Below are 17,377 nucleotides of genomic sequence, written 5' to 3' on the forward strand. Positions count from 1 at the left end.
AAAATGGCTTTTATCCAATTGGCAGGCAAAAACAAATGCTGGTGAGAATGTAGAGAAAAGGGAACTCTTAGACACTTTTCTTGGGAATGTAAATAGGTACAACCACTGTGGAGAATAGTTTGGAGATTCCTCAAAAACTAAAAATAGGGCTACCATATGATCCAGCAATCCCACTGCTGGGTATATATTTTTTAAAAAAGGAAATCAGTATATCAAAGAGATGTCTGCACTCCTATGTTTGTTGCAGCACTGTTTCCAATAGTCAAGATTTGGAAGCCACAGAAATTTGCATCAGCAGATGAATGGATAAATAAAATATGGTACATATACACAATGGAATACTATTCAGCCTCAAAAAAGAATGAGATTCTGTCATTTGCAACAATATGGATGAAACCTAAGGTCATTATGTTAAGTGAAATAAACCAGGTGCAGAAAGGCAACCACCATGTTTTCACTTATTTGTGGGATCTAAAAATCAAAACAATTCAACTCATGGAGATAGAGAATAGAAGAATGGTTATCAGAAGCTGGGAAGGGTAGTGGGGTATTGAGGGGGAGGTGGGTATTGTCAATGGGTACAAAGAAATAATAGAAAGAATGAGTAAGACCTAGTATTTGGCATAACAGGGTGATTATAGTCAATAATAACTTAATTGTACATTTAAAAATAACTAAAATATTATAACTGGATTGTTTGTAACACAAGTAATTAATGTTTAACGAGATGCACACCTAATTTTCATGATTTGATTATTACACATCACATGGCTATAACAAAATATCTCATGTACTCCATAAATATAAATCCCCGCTGTGTATCCAAAAATTAAAAATGAAAAACTTTATATATATATATATATGTTTTAAAAAGAGTTTATCAACATCAGTTTTTTAACACGTATATGTTAAAAATATATTTGTAAGAGTTTATTGGTGTCAATAAACTTTTTTATAATTGCAGTATTCAGAATGAAATTATAAAAATGACACCACATTTATGTTGAAAAAACTGGTGTCAATAAACTTCTTTTTATAATTGCATTCTGAATAATGGTCCACATTTCATCTTTTTGAAATTATGGAAAATTTAAAGTTCAGATGCTGTACTTATGTATTCACTTCTGTTTAACAATGTTGAAGGTATAATATTTAATGTTTTTGGCATCCCTGAAAATTGGGAGTAAAAGAGTATTGGAATATATTACTGTTTAATAGATAGTTACAAAGTAAACCATTGATAGTGAAGAAAAACCAAGAAATACTAAATAAACAAAAATATCAGTAGTTGCAATCTTTCTCACATTAACTTCCTGTAGCTAGATAACACATTTCTGGAGTGTAAGATTTGATTTTCTGATCTGGGCATTAAATATTTACTTCTAATTATAGTCTTATGTGAGACACACACACAAAAACTAATTTGCATTATCAATGATGCAAGAAATGTGATGTTTAGTCTTTTAAGATTGGTAATAAAGAGAAAAGCATGTGGAAGATTTACTTTACCTTCTTTTTCTCTTGAAAGCAAGTTTAAATAATGAAACTTATTTAATTAACTTCTTAAGAATTATTTTTTTCTACTGACTAGAATATAAAAAGGGGGTACTATCTGAGATAGACCTGGGATTGCAAAGATTCCATTTCAGTCTCAATCTCAAGGGGAAAATCAAAGGGTTTCTTTCTCTCAACAGTTTTGGTGAGATCATATGCTGAGATGTTGACAGCTACCACACTACAAAAACAGTAAAGCAACTTTTCTCAATGAAACTTCTGTTTTTGTCCACAAAATGTTTCTGTTTGTTCAGTCCTTTATTCTCTTAATAATTTTTTTCAGTGGATTGAGGTCTAAGAATGCCATTCTTCCCAGCCAGGAAAGAGCAAGCCAGTGTTTCCATTAACTATTCATCAAGCCATGCTTTCCCCCAATATTCTATTTATATATAGTTTTACCTGCTTGATGATAGCCAAACGCGAATTAACATGAAAGTCTGATTTTTATGCAAATGGGACATTACTGGAGAACTCTCTAACCCAATGGAATAAGTGTTGAGTAATGAAATTCTGATATTGTGTTTAATGGTTTATTGCACTATTGAGAATATTTGTGCTTACCTTCGAGTCTATCTTCTAAAAGATACCAAACTCCCTTACACGAAGTAGAAAACAAAGTCAAATATCTAAATATTGTGTCTTAATAATGTTCAAACATTAAATGTTTCAAATATTCCAATGTTTAGAATTATTAAAAAAATAAAACGTAAGAATTGTTTACTGTCTTGTTGTTACTACCCAGCAGTTTGGAACTCAACTTGGTGAGTATGGGGTAGTGGAAAACTTGTGAATTTCAGAGACAGACAGAACTTGGTTCATAAAGTCAAGATTTTACTAGATATTAACCTTGGGTGAATTATTAAAAATATTTCAACCTTGATTACCTCATCTGCAAAATATGAATAACAATACTACTTGCTTCATAGGATTCTGAACATCAAAACAGAAAACATATATAAAGCAAATATCACAGTGACTATAACATAGAACCTGATCAGTCAGTGATAATTATTATAACTATTATTGTCATGTCTGGCTTTTAATTCTACCAATAACAGCATCTTTTAAAGAATTGCGTTAATTCCTGCTTTTTTCATTTTATCACACCATTGAGAAGGTGATTAACTTGTTTATCTTTTCTCAAATTTTATTTTAAAATATTGTTCAAAGGAGCTTTTCATTGAAAAGATAGTTGACTGCTAGTCATACTACTTTTTATCTTTAAAATGTGCTTTAATTCCTTGACAACTGACAAATACGAAAAGAAATGTGCTTTTACATGGTTGGTGGGAGTGTAATTTAGTTCAACCACTGCAGAAGACAGTGCAGTGATTCCTCAAAGACCTAAAGGCAGAAATCTCATTTGACCCAACAATCCCATTACTGAATATATACCTAAAGGAACATAAATCATTCCATTATAAAGACACATGCACACGTATGTTCACTACGGTACTATTCACAATAGCAAAGACATGGAATCAACCTAAATGCCCATCAATGATAGACTAGATAAAGAAAGTGTAGTACACCATGGAATACTATGCAGCCGTAAAAGAACAAGATCATGTAATCTGCAAGGATATGAATGGAGTTGGAAGCCAATATCCTCAGCAAACTAATGCAGGAACAGAAAACCAAACACCACATGTTCTTACTTATAAGTGGGAGTTGAATGATGAGAACACATGGACATATGGGGGAACAAAACAAACACCATGGCACACATTTACCTATGTAACAAACCTGCACATCCTGCACATACATGTATCCCTGAAGTTAAAAGTTGAAGAAAAAAAAGAAAAAAAAACATATTTGGGGTGGAGAGAGACAACATGATTTGGACAATCATATCTTATATAAACTTGTCCCATGAGTGTTTAGGCATATTTTGGTTTTGTTTCCCGAAATACTAAGTATAGGAACGTATTATGTCTAGGGCAATTTTGGGAAATAGGTGTCATATTTTCCCTTGAGGAAAAGGTTTTTCATGGCAGTGAGGAGGGGGTGAGGGGTTATTTTAAACATTAGCAAATATCTGAACAATAGAAGTGGAGATACCAGAAGGATAAGGTCTTTAAGGAGGTTTGGGCTCTGAATCCTTTAGAAAACAACTTTATTACTTGTCCTGACTGTACAAATGAAGGTTTAATGAAATAGGACTTATTTTTGCTTTTATTTTTTGGCTTTTGCTTTTGAAATTATTCAAGACTCACAAAACTTGCAAAAGTGGTCCAAAGTGGTTTTGTATACCTTTGCCCCATATTCCTCAAAGGTTAACATATTACAGAACCAAATTACAATTAACACAATCAAGAAATTAACACTGATACATTACTTTAATCTCCAGACCTGTTTAATTTTGCCAATTGTCCCACTAATTTCCTTTTTCTGATCCAGGACCTAATCTTTGATTAAACATTGCATTAATTGTCCTGTCTCTTTAGTCTCCTTAAATCTGAAATCGTTTCTCATTGTTTCTTTTTATTTTAGGACGATGCATTTGAAGAGTAAAAGCTAGTTATTTTGTGGAATTCTTCTCATTTTTCTTTTGTCTAATATTTCTTAAAGATAAAATTTAGATTATAAATTTTGCGGCAAAAACATCACGGAAACAATGTCTGTCCCCCTCTTAACACATCATAGTAAGAGGCCTATGATGTTGGTATGTCTTGTTAATGGTGATATTAACCTTGATAATTTAGTTAAACTGGCACCTCCTGGGTTTTTGCAGTGCAAAGTTACTATTTTTCCTCTTGTAATTAACATTTCATAGAAAGATACTTTGAGCCCATGCAATTTACCTGTTTTTATAATAGATTTTCCCACTAATTTTTATCCATTGATGATTCTTGACCGAAATAATCAGTGTGGAGTTTACCCATGTTTTTTTTTAATTTATTTTCATCATCACATAGTTTGCTAAGAATAATGGTCTTTAGTTCCATCCATGTTCCTGCAAAGGATGTAATCTTATTCTTTTCTATGCCTGCATAGTATACTATGTTGTACATGTACCACATTTCTTTATCCAGTCTACTATTGACGGACATTTAGGTTGATTCCATGTCTTTGCTATTGTGAATAGTGCTGCAATGAACATTTGCATGCATGCGTCTTTACAGGAGAAGAATTCATATTCATTTGGGTATATATCCAGTAGTAGGATGGCATTTCTGTTTTTAAGTCTTTGAGGAATCACCCTAGTGATTTCCAAAATAGTTGAACTAATTTACACTCCCACCAGCAGGGTATAAACATTCCTTTTTCTCTGCAACTGTCAGCATCTGCTATTTTTTGACTATTTAATAGTAGCCATTCTGACTGGTGTGAGATGGGGGCGCTTTCAACTTGCATCCTGTAGACAGATCTTAATTTTAATTTTTATATTTTTGGAAAACAAAAAGCAGTTTTATTTAACAATATTTACATGCCAGCACCTATTTCTTTTTAAGATGGGGTCTCACTGCTGCCCAGGCTGGAATGCAGTGATTCGATCACATGTCATTGCAGCCTCAAACTCCTGGAATCAAGTGATCCTCCTGCCTCAACCTTCCAAGTAGCTAGGATTACAGGTGCACTACCATGCCTGGCTAATTTGTTAAATTTTTGGTACAGACGGGGTCTTGCTTTGCTGCCCAGGCTGGTCTGGAACTCCTGGTCTCAAGCCTCCTCCCTTGGCCTCCAAAAGTGCTGGGATTACAAACACGAGCCATGGTGCCCAGCCCCTATTTTTAATAGGGTTATTTTCAGGTGCCACAAGTAAGGAGAGATGATACTTTTAACTATGAGTCAAGCAACCAGGATTCCATTCTGAGCTTATCTAAGAACAAGCTGTCAGTAAATTATTTCCCATTCCTTCACCTCAGCAGATTTTTTTTCAATAGCAAGTGGGTATTGGACTTTTAACAATAGGGGTATTTGGTATCCAAAAATGGTTGACCTCCATCTGATGAAAAGTAGTTCTGGTCATCAGTTGACTGATTTATTTTCCTATAATAACTTGATTAGCATACAAGCTATAAAAAAAAGGGTAAAAGAATGGTTTTATTGGGTATCACATGTAAAGCAAAGTTGACCCAGCAGTGCAAAAGCAGGAATAACAAGACTTACGAAGGAGGATTTTCACTATATTTCTAATTTAGAAAGAGATGGAGCTCTTGGCCTTCGGTGGCTTGTGGGCTCCTGTAAATGTTACATTACCTCAAAAAGACAATATTAATAAAATTATGCTGTTCTGCTTAGGAAATAGTTGTAATGTTGCCAATATAACAACTATTCCGTCATATACAGAACCAAAGGGAAAGAAACTCTTGAATTCAAGAAAAAATGTATCATTGATGAGTTGCAAAAGTGAGAATGCCTGAACAATTCTCACCAGGTGAGTAGGATTTAAGACTGACAGATATAAAAATCTTTTTAAAGTAATGCTTTTTCTGGTTACTTCTCATGGAATAAACTTTACTTATATTTTTGGCATATGCCCTTCAATATTTTCAGTTCACGTTCAATAAATGTACTTTTATTCTGTTCTTACACACAAAGTATTTTTAGCAAAATTGTTAAATAGTAAACATACAAAAATATGTTAACAACTTTAACATCTTGTGGAAAATAATAACATCATATTACCTGTAGAGTTATGATTTTATTTCAACCAAGATACTATGGTTCCGATTCATAATTGGTCATCTTTACTTGTAACAAAGACAGCCTTTCATTAAGTCACAAAATATTTTCTTCATTATTGGATTCAGAGCAAAAACTTCTTAAATTATGGCCTAACAACAATTTTTATTATTAAAATTGTTTACGTCAGAGCAATTAATTCTTCATTAGTTGTCAGAATACACACACACACATGCAATTTGTAGATTTTTCTTTTTCATCTATTTTAATGATTATAAAAATATCAACATCAATTGTTTTAATTAAAAGGCACTCTACAATGTTCTCCTTATATTACAATGAAGGTAACCTATAAGACAATGACACATTAGTGTCTCATGTCAGCTAATTTCATGAAAAGTCTCATGAAAACTGAGATGTTCAATTAAATATTATTTTATGCAATGTTGAATTTTGCTAGAATATAAGGTGACAGCATCATTAATCAGCTTCTTACAGGACATAAAATTAATTTTTCTATTGAGGCAAATGTGTCATTTATGTGAAATCAGATCCTCATTTACACTTTATGGGGAATTTGAAATCACACTTATGCCTGAGAGTGCTCTCACAAAGTGGGCTGACCTGCTATAATTTTGAGTTATTTAAAGAACTACGTAATCCACTCTGAATTTCAAATGCAACTTAAAGCTCTCAATTCTCAAAGCTCTCAAGAAGTTTAATTTACCATAACAAGCACTGTTTCAACTAACTGGTCTTATTTTCAGATGCCAAAGAAGAGACGTACAGGAGCAAAAAGTGTACATTTGCCAGGGTTCAGTCCAGAGATAGCTGGCATTTTAATTTGTTCTTAGTATAAAGCAATAATGAATAGGTCCATGGCAGCTTTTCCCAAACAGAGGCGTTTTCACCTCCAAGGGTTCATAGCCTAGTAAACAACTGATAAGCAATACATGAAAAGCTTGAGTTTTCATAATGTAACTATTCAAATGCAAGTGCTGTCTTGTTATAAAGAGCCTACCACACATTTTTCTGTCTTGTAAACAGCATCTGGAGCCCAGGGAAGAGAAGAAGGGAACGATTTGCATCTGGCTTAGGCATCTCAAAATGAATGGATGAAAAATGCAAGAGCAGTAGCAAGCTGTGTACTGTCAGCAATGATGAAAATAACAAATGAGCATGTGTAGTCCATTATACACATTTTACAGTATCCAGCTCTCTTTGTGAACCAACATTCCTGTGGACTAGGATAGCTGACCATTTTCCAATCAGGAGGACTGAGGCGTGAGTAAATTTCAACCATTTCCCTAAACACTTTTTTATGGAAATTGACAAATAAAACTATGCTTTATAGATGGTAATTCCCAGGACAATTCTGAGACGGTGGACAAAGGAGGTGTGGGACTAATACTACAAAATTCCTAACAGATGTTTAGTAAGTTTAGTCAGAAACTGGAGGTTATGAGACCTACAGCTCCCATTCTCTAACCCCTTGATCCTTCTCTGCTCTCTTGAAACTTTGAGCGACTCTTAGGACATTAATAAGAAAACCAGAATACGTAATTATTTAAATAGATTAAAAATGTTTGAGAGAGCCCAAATTATACTTATCCTTCAAAAATACCTTCGATCCTGTCTACCCCGAGAAAGACTTTCCCAAGCCACTTTAGCCTAAGTGCATGTGTTGCCCTCTGAACTTGTCTAGAACCTATTGCCTTCACCACTCACTGTGATAAAGACAACTAATCACATTGTCTTGTAGCAACTCACCTTTTTCTACATTTTTGTTCCTTTGTACATTTTTTTTAGCTTTTCACATGTTTTTACATCTTCTCTAAGTCTAGACATTAAGGTCCTTGAGATCAGAGACTTTCTCTTGCTTTTTAATGTCTCTTCTGATACTTATTGAATGACTTTCACATATAGAAGATCTTAGTATAAATGTGTTCATTAATTGAGAACAATCAGGAATTAAGAAATATGGAAACTACCAAAAACAAACAAATATTCCATTGGTACTCTAAAGATACTGAACGAGACCAGGAAAATGAAAGTACATAATAAACAGGCATGGACTTTTGGGTCTCTTTTTGATTACTTTCTTAAATATGTTCTCATTTTTAGTTACTAATGTTAATTATTGCCACATTCAATTTTAATTTAAAAGTTATTTTCCTTTGGCAGTAACTCTTAGGCAAGTTGTACATTCTACTAATTGATCGTAAACTCTATTTTAATCATCCTCATGTTCTTATTTTCTCCAAAAGGTATCAGCATCTTAAATATTCACTTTAAATGAACAGTTTTTTTCCTAAATGCATTATTCCTGGTATGTGAATATTAGGGTTATTGTTCAGAGAATCCTTTCTTTGTTAGAGAAAGGAAATTCACAAGTGAAAACAACATTTATTTTCTGTTTCTAAATAATTATTCTTTTTCTGAAGATAGCATCAATTGTTAGACCACGGATACTAAAGACAGAACATAATCCAATGGAGTCCAATGTTCAATAAAACACTGAAAAGGAAGCAAAAGACATTAGTGTTATCCATCATTTTGAGTTATCATTATGTGCCAAGACTATGTTGTTAAGTACTTCACATATAAAATTATTTTAATTATCATTATAGCCTTATGAAAATAATTATTCTTGCAAATTTCATTTACAGTAGAAAAACTGAGCACAGGATCACACAACTAAAAAGCACTAGAGCCAGAATTTGAATGTCAATTTATCTAACTAGAAATCCCAAATCTTTAGCTAATTTATCATCCTAGAAAGACCACACATGGATCATTGTCATATGCCACAGCATGGATATCCGTGATCTTATTATATGAGTAATTTTGGACAGTCTGAGAGGAGCAAAGACATGAAACTGGAACAACCACTAGTGGGGTGCATGATGGTTAAAGGATTGGGACAAAGGAGATAGACTCAGCTACAAGGGCTAAGAAAATCTAGTCTAGAAGCTGATTTTATATCAAGAATATGGTAACAGATGCCAGGAAGTTTAGGCAAAATAACATTATTTACCTCAGGCCTGATGTGAGGCATAAGTAATTTAATACTTTGAAAGTTTATAGGCTAAGCTTTAGCACATGGTTAGCACTCAATTCATGTAATCCATTATTATTCATTATTATTATTTATATCTAGCTAATAAAGCCAGCAGAGCAGAGATAGGAAATCTAACTGGCTGTGAAACTCTGAAGTCCAAGCAGGTAACTGGTTTGAGTAAACCCTGGCAGCATCTAGGCAGAGTCCCAGGTAGTCTTGTCACAAGGACAAGACTTTCAATGAAGTGAGCTGACTTCTTTAAAGTCTAAAAGGGCAGGGGCACTAAAGTAAAAATTATCACATAGAAAATGAAGGCAAAAGTGCTAGCCAAACTAGGGCATAAAATTGGCACCAGATAAACGGCAAAGGGATTTGAACCCTGCTGAAGCTTTACAGTTCCCTCCTATCTCAGCCCATTGTTGGTATTAGGGATTGGGACCACGGTTGAGTCCACGGACCAAGTAACTCATGTTATTGAGAGCAGAGAGATGCAGGGGTTAGGAGTCAGTAAAACAGCAATATCTTCGGAAATTTTCTTCTCCACTATGTTTTTTCAGCATAATCAAACCCTGTAATTTACTATAGTCTAAACCAATGAGGTAAAGCTGCCACATGCCAGAGTCTGAGCTGAGAGAACTACAGTTATTAATCAAGATTGTGAGGTGAAGTTCATTGTGTAAAGTCTGAAAGAGCAGTCCAAGCGGTAAACCAGAAAACTTGCCAAGTACAATATGTGTACAGAGGTCAGTCTAAAGCAGGCAAAGAAAAACAGTCCAACCAGGAGCCAGGAATTCAAACCGATCTTCAAAAGTCCTTGGAGACCAGCTCAAACAGACACTGGAAGATCTGAAACAACCCCAGGAAGGCGATATTTGTGCCTTGAATTGCTAAAGCTGAAGTTTGTCAGATGGTGCTCTAGATAGTCAGATAAACAGAAAAAAAAGTCATAGGCTGGTGACAAATTTTACTGATCAAACAGGGACTGCAAAAAGAAAGTCAATTTTACTCCTTGAAATGTTGGGCATAAAGGATGCTACTGCAAAAAAAATGAAGATTTTGTATGTGAAAGATTAAATTACTTTTCTTCAAAGAGTGATGAGATTTTGCATAACACTCTGAAGATGAAATCAGCTCTCTTTTGTTTGAGGAGAAAAGTAACTTTATTTTAAATAAACAAGTGAAGGAAAATGAGAAAGGGGATCAAGGGTCTAGAGGTCTAATCTCATCTTTGCTATAATGCTTCAACCTTGTGCAAGTCACTTAAACTTTTGCTTTTTTTGCCCAGAAATAAGGATAATAATACCTGAGAATTAAATTCTATTACAGGATATTATTTAAAGCAAAATATTTCATATAAGTATTTGATTTTTTAAAAAAAGTCCAACCCTAATAAAACAAAACATTAGAATGTTAATAATTATTCAAGTTATGTGATGAGTACATTAAGAAGGAATCATTATACTATTATCTCTACTATTGTACAATTATTTTTAATAAAAATTTAAACACAAAAAGTCTAATGCTCACAGAAAATAAAAGGATCTCTGCTTCAGTGGCAACAGATATGCCCAAGGTATGGATATTCTGAAATAAATAAGTCAGGGAAAATAACCAAGCTATCAAAGAATACCCAATACTGACTTTCTCAGGGCAGGAAGTTTTCTGCTAAAACTGCTTGGAGAAGTAAGTCCATTCAAATGCTAGACAGTAATATGACTAAGGTGTGATTCAAGGATTACTAAGAAGAAAATACGGATGAGCCCTGGGCATTCCTCCATAGTGGAATGAGCATAACAGTTTTGCTTTACTAAGGTCAATATAGAGAATTGGAGTCATAATTCTCAAGCCTGAGAGTAGCAATATTTGACCCTGGAGCCACATATAGCTCTCTAGAGGTTCATATGTAACCATTGAAGGCTACATTAAGTAAAAATAAAAATTTTAACTTTTATTTATATTTTGAATAAGAGCGATGCTATGTTCTCTGAAAATCACAAAGCACTATTATAAGTGGAATTAAACATTTTAAATGTATTATAAGTGGAATGAAACATTAGAAGTGGAATGAAACAATTTAAATAAATAATGTAGAAGTTTTTCATTTCTTCTCGATATGTGATAAAGTTCTCAGCTTGAGAAAATCATGGTGTTTAATTTAGGATTCAGGTATGCCTCAATGGAAGGTCTATGAGACACACTGACCCTGAGTCTACTCTCATGAGGGATTACAGAATCTACTGTGAGAAAAGGAAGACTCAATCCAAGGAAAAACAGAGAGAAGACATAAAAGGTTGACCAAAGATAATAGACCAGCACAGAATGAGAGAAACTATTTTATATCCAGCAGGGTGACTCATTCAAATTGTTCCCCAGTCAATCCGAGTTTGGAGGATATGGAGTATCTTAAGAATGTTCTTCCCCACCCACTACATCAATCTTTTTTTTTAATTTTATTATTATTATACTTTAAGTTTTAGGGTACATGTGCACAACATGCAGATTTGTTACATATGTATACATGTGCCATGTTGGTGTGCTGCACCCATTAACTTGTCATTTAGCATTAGGTATATCTTCTAATGCTGTCCCTCCCCCCCTCTCCCCACCCCACAACAGTCCCTGGAGTGTGATGTTCCCCTTCCTGTGTCCATGAGTTCTCATTGTTCAATTCCCACATATGAGTGAGAACATGCAGTGTTTGGTTTTTTGTCCTTGCGATAGTTTGCTGAGAATGATGATTTCCAGTTTCATCCATGTCCCTACAAAGGACATGAACTCATCATTTTTTATGGCTGCATAGTATTCCATGGTGTATATGTGCCACGTTTTCTTAATGCAGTCTATCGTTGGACATTTGGGTTGGTTCCAACTCTTTGCTATTGTGAATAGTGCCGCAATAAACATACCTGTGCATGTGTCTTTATAGCAGCATGATTTATAGTCCTTTGGGTATATACCCAGTAGTTGGATGGCTGGGTCAAATGGTATTTCTAGTTCTAGATCCCTGAGGAATCGCCACACCGAATTCCACAATGGTTGAACCAGTTTACAGTCCCACCAACAGTGTAAAAGTGTTCCTATTTCTCCACGTCCTCTCCAGCACCTGTTGTTTCCTGACTTTTTAATGATGGCCATTCTAACTGGTGTGAGATGGTATCCCATTGTGGTTTTGATTTGCATTTCTCTGATGGCCAGTGATGATGAGCATTTTTTCGTGTGTTTTTTGGCTGCATAAATGTCTTCTTTTGAGAAGTGTCTGTTCATGTCCTTTGCCCACTTTTTGATGGAGTTGTTTGTTTTTTTCTTGTAAATGTGTTTGAGTTCATTGTAGATTCTGGAGATTAGCCCTTTGTCAGATGAGTAGATTGCAAAAATTTTCTCCCATTTTGTAGGTTGCCTGTTCACTCTGATGGTAGTTTCTTTTGCTGTGCAGAAGCTCTTTAGTTTAATTAGATCCCATTTGTCAATTTTGGCTTTTGTTGCCATTGCTTTTGGTGTTTTAGATGGGAAGTCCTTGCCCACGCCTATGTCCTGAATGGTATTGCCTAGGTTTTCTTGTAGGATTGTAATGGTTTTAGGCCTAACATTTAAATCTTTAATCCATCTTGAATTAATTTTTGTATAAGGTGTAAGGAAGGGATCCAGTTGCAGCTTTCTACATATGGCTAGCCATTTTTCCCAGCACCATTTATTAAATAAGGAATCCTTTCCCCATTTCTTGTTTTTGTCAGGTTTGTCAAAGATCAGATAGTTGTAGATATGTGGCATCATTTCTGAGGGCTCTGTTCTGTTCCATTGATCTGTGTCTCTGCTGTGGTACCAGTACCATGCTGTTTTGGTTACTGTAGCCTTGTAGTATAGTTTGAAGTCAGGTAGCGTGATGCCTCCAGCTTTGTTCTTTTGGCTTAGGATTGACTTGGTGATGCGGGCTCTTTTTTGGTTCCATATGAACTTTAAAGTAGTTTTTTCAAATTCTGTGAAGAAAGTCATTGGTAGCTTGATGGGTATGGCATTGAATCTATAAATTACCTTGGGCAGTATGGCCATTTTCATGATATTGATTCTTCCAACCCATGAGCATGGAATGTTCTTCCATTTGTTTGTATCCTCTACATATTTGAGAATATTGTCCACTAAAATTACCCCATTCTCAATAGAGAGAACAACATTCAAATGCAGGAAATACAGAGAATTCCTGCAAGATACTATACCAGACGACCATCCCCAAGACGTATAGTCATCAGATTCTCCAAGGTTAACATAAAAAAAATATATATCAAAGGTAGCTAGACAGAAGAGGGAGCTCAACTACAAAAGGATGCTTCAGCAGAAACACTACAAGCCAAAATAGATTAAGGGCCTATATTTAGAATTCTTAAAGAAAAGGGTTTTTAGCCAAGAATCTCATACCCAGCAAAACTAAGCATCAAAAGTGAAGGAGAAACAAAGTCATTTTCAGACAAGTAAATGCTAACGGAATTTGTTACCACCAGACCCAACCTACAAGACGTCCTTAAGGGAGTGCTAAACATTGAAAGGAATGATTGTTTCCAGCGACTTGAAAAAAACACTTACACTTACATATATAAGCCATTGACACTATAAAGCAATTAAACAATCAGTTCTGCAAAACAATAAGCTAACAATACAATTACAAGACCTAATCTGCACATATGAACATTTACCTTGAATTTAAACATGCTAATTGCCCCATCTAAAAGTCACAGAGTGCCAAGTTGGATGAAGAATGAAGACTCAACTGTATGCTGTCCTGAAGAGACCCATTTCACATGCAATGACAGTGATAGTCTCGAAAGTAAAGGGATGGAGAAAAATGAACCAAGAAAACAGAAAACAGAAAAAAAAATCAGGGTTGCAATTCTAATTTCACATAAAAGAGACTTTAAAACAACAAAGATCAAAAAAGGCAAAGAAGGACATTACATAATGGTAACAGGTTCAATTCAACAAGAAGACCTAATTGTACTAAATATATATGCACCCAAACACAGGAGCACCCAGATTCAAAAAGCAAGTTCTTAGAGTTATTTAGAGAGTTAGACTCCCAACAATTATGGTGGGAGACTTCAACACCTCACTGATAGCATTAAACAGGTTATCAAGTCAGAAAATTAACGAAGATATTCAGGACTTGAACTAAACACTGGACCAAATGGACCTAATAGACATCTATGGAAATCTTCACTCAAAATAACAAAATGTGCATTCTTCTCAATGGCACATGGTACATATTCTAAAAGCAATCAGGCATAAAAACAATCAGGCATAAAACATCTTCAACAAATGCAAAACAACTGAAATCATACCAACAAGTCTCTCATACCACAGTGCAATAAAAATAGAAAGTGGTACTAAGAAGATTGCTGAAAATTACACAATTACATAGAAGTTAAACAACTTTCTCCTGAATTACTTCTGGTAAACAATAAAATTAAAGCAGAATAAAAAAACTAGGAAATTAATGAAAATAAAAACATGACATTCCAGAATCACTGGGACATAGCTAAAGCCATGCTAAGAGGTAAGTTTATAGTGCTAAATGCCCAGATCAAAAAGTTAGAATGATCTCCACTTCACTTAATACTATACCTTGAGGACATAGATAAACAGCAAACTAACCCCAAAGCTAGCAGAGACAATAAATAGCCAAAATCAGAGCTGAATTGAATAAAAGTGAGATGCAAAAAAAAAAAAAATTCCAAAATACATCAAAACCAGAAGTTGGTTTTTTGAAAGAATAAATACAATAGATGAACCACTAGCTAGGCTGCTAAAGAAAAAAGAGAAGATCCAAACAGACAAAATCAGAAATGAAAAAGTGGACATTACCACCAATCCCATAGAAAGACAAAAAACCAGCAGAGACTAATCCGGATATTTACATGCACACAAAATAGAAAACCTAAAATAAAGGATAAATTTCTGGAAACATACCTCCTCCCAAGACTAAACCAGGAAGAAATTCAAAACCTGAACAGACCAATAAGGAGTTCTGAAATTGAATCAGTAATAGAAAACCTACCAACCAAAAAGGCCCAGGTCCAGATGAATTCACAGCTGAATTTCACCAAATGCATAAAGAAGAGCTGGCACCATTACTACTGAAAGTATTCCAAAACACTGAGGAGGAGGGAATACACCCTAATTCATTCTATGAGGCCAGCATCATCTTGACACCAAAACCTGGTAAAGATACAACTAAAAGGAAAACTTGAGGCCAATATCCTTGATGAACAAAAATGAAAAATCCTCAGTAAAATATCAGCAAACCAAATCCAATAGCACCTCAAAAAGCTAAACCACCACAATCAAGTAGGCTTTATCCCTGGAATGCAAGGTTGGTTTAATATATGCAAATCAATAAATGTGATTATCACATAAACAGAACTAAAAACAAAAACCCCATTGATGTTCTCAATATATACTGAAAATTATCTAAATAAAGTTCAGCATCCCTTTTTGTTGAAAACCTTCAACAAACTATGCAGTCATTGAAGAAACATATCTCAAAATAATAACAGCCATCTAGGACAAACCTACAACAAAGATTATATTAAATGGACAAAAGTTAGAAACATATCTATTGAGAACCAGAACAAGCCAAGGTTGCCCACTCATATCATTCCTATTCAAGATACTAGTGGAAGACCTAGCCAGAGAAATCTGGCAAGAGACAAAAATGAAATGCATCCAAATAGGAATAGAGTGAGTCAAACTATCAATGTTTGCAGATGATATAATTGTATACCTAGGAAACCCCATAGTCTATGTCCAAAAGCTCTGAGATCTGATAAGCAACTTAAGCAAAAATATATCTCCAAAATATTCATGCAGCCCTATCTCTTCAGAATTTACATTTTTCTTATCTAAAACCACATACAATAATAAACTATATTTAATAGTCTCAAGTATATTAATCAGTTCATCCTAGCTAGAATATAAACATTCGGTGAATTAGAATATTTACTTACTGTTTTTCTCTATCCATCATAGCACTTTGCAAACTAATATTCATTGACTGCATAGTGCCTGCCAGATACTGTTATAAGTGCTTTAATTTATATATATATATATATATATATATTTTTTTTTTTTTTTTTTTTTTGAGACGGAGTCTTGCTTTGTCTCCCACGCTAAAGTGCAGTGATGTGATCTTGGCTCACTGCCACCTCCGCCTCCTGGTTTCAAGCTATTCTTCTGCCTCAGCCTCCCGAGTAGCTGGGATTACAGACACGTGCCACCATGCCCAGCTAATTTTTGTATTTTTAGTGGAGATGGGGTTTCACCATGTTGGCCAGGCTGGTCTTGAACTCCTGACCTCATAATTCACCCCCCTGGGCCTCCCAAAGTGCTGGGATTACAGGCATGAGCCACCGTCCCTGGCCTATGTTTTCTTATTTCATTTAATCCAGGAGACAATCTGTAAGATAAACATTTTCTTTCATTTAGGAATGAGGATTCTGTGGCTTAGAGAATTTAAATAGGCTCACCCAAATATATGTATATAGGCTATCTAAACCACAGATCTTTCAAAATAAAATGTTAGCTAAGGTTTAAACAAATGACCATGTTTGTTTGCTCTTTCCACAATACCAGTAATTTTCAACCATTTCCTTAGTGGTGGACCTTTTTTTTAAAGAACTATCTAACACAGGATGTCAATGAATAAAAGAGGTAAAAATAGGTCTGCCCTTATTCAACAGAGTTGAAGACACAGATTCCATCCACTTAGCCGTACTTTTCCTCCTTCTACTGAACTCCTCTACTGAATCCTACAACCTACTTCCAAGATGGTTCTGACACAATATCATGGAATCTTTTTGAAGTCTGAGAAGCACAATCCAAAAATGACATCCTGCTGCTCAACATTACTGGGCACAGAGTAATTGCTCAGAAAAAAAATACTGATTATATTTAGACCACCAGTGTCCTAAGGAATAGTTTCAATACAGGGGCCAAAAAGTAAATATTTTTTCTTACAAAGGTTAGGGTAAAAAGAAAGAAACAAGTAAATAAAAAAGGGGTAAAATACATCATTTTAGGTTGGGCATGGTGGCTCATGCCTGTAATCTCAACACTATAGGAGGCCCAGGTGGGAGGATTGCTGGAACC

Source organism: Hylobates moloch, unplaced genomic scaffold, assembly GCF_009828535.3.
Source record: "Hylobates moloch isolate HMO894 unplaced genomic scaffold, HMol_V3 SCAFFOLD_7, whole genome shotgun sequence".
NCBI lineage: Eukaryota > Metazoa > Chordata > Mammalia > Primates > Hylobatidae > Hylobates > Hylobates moloch.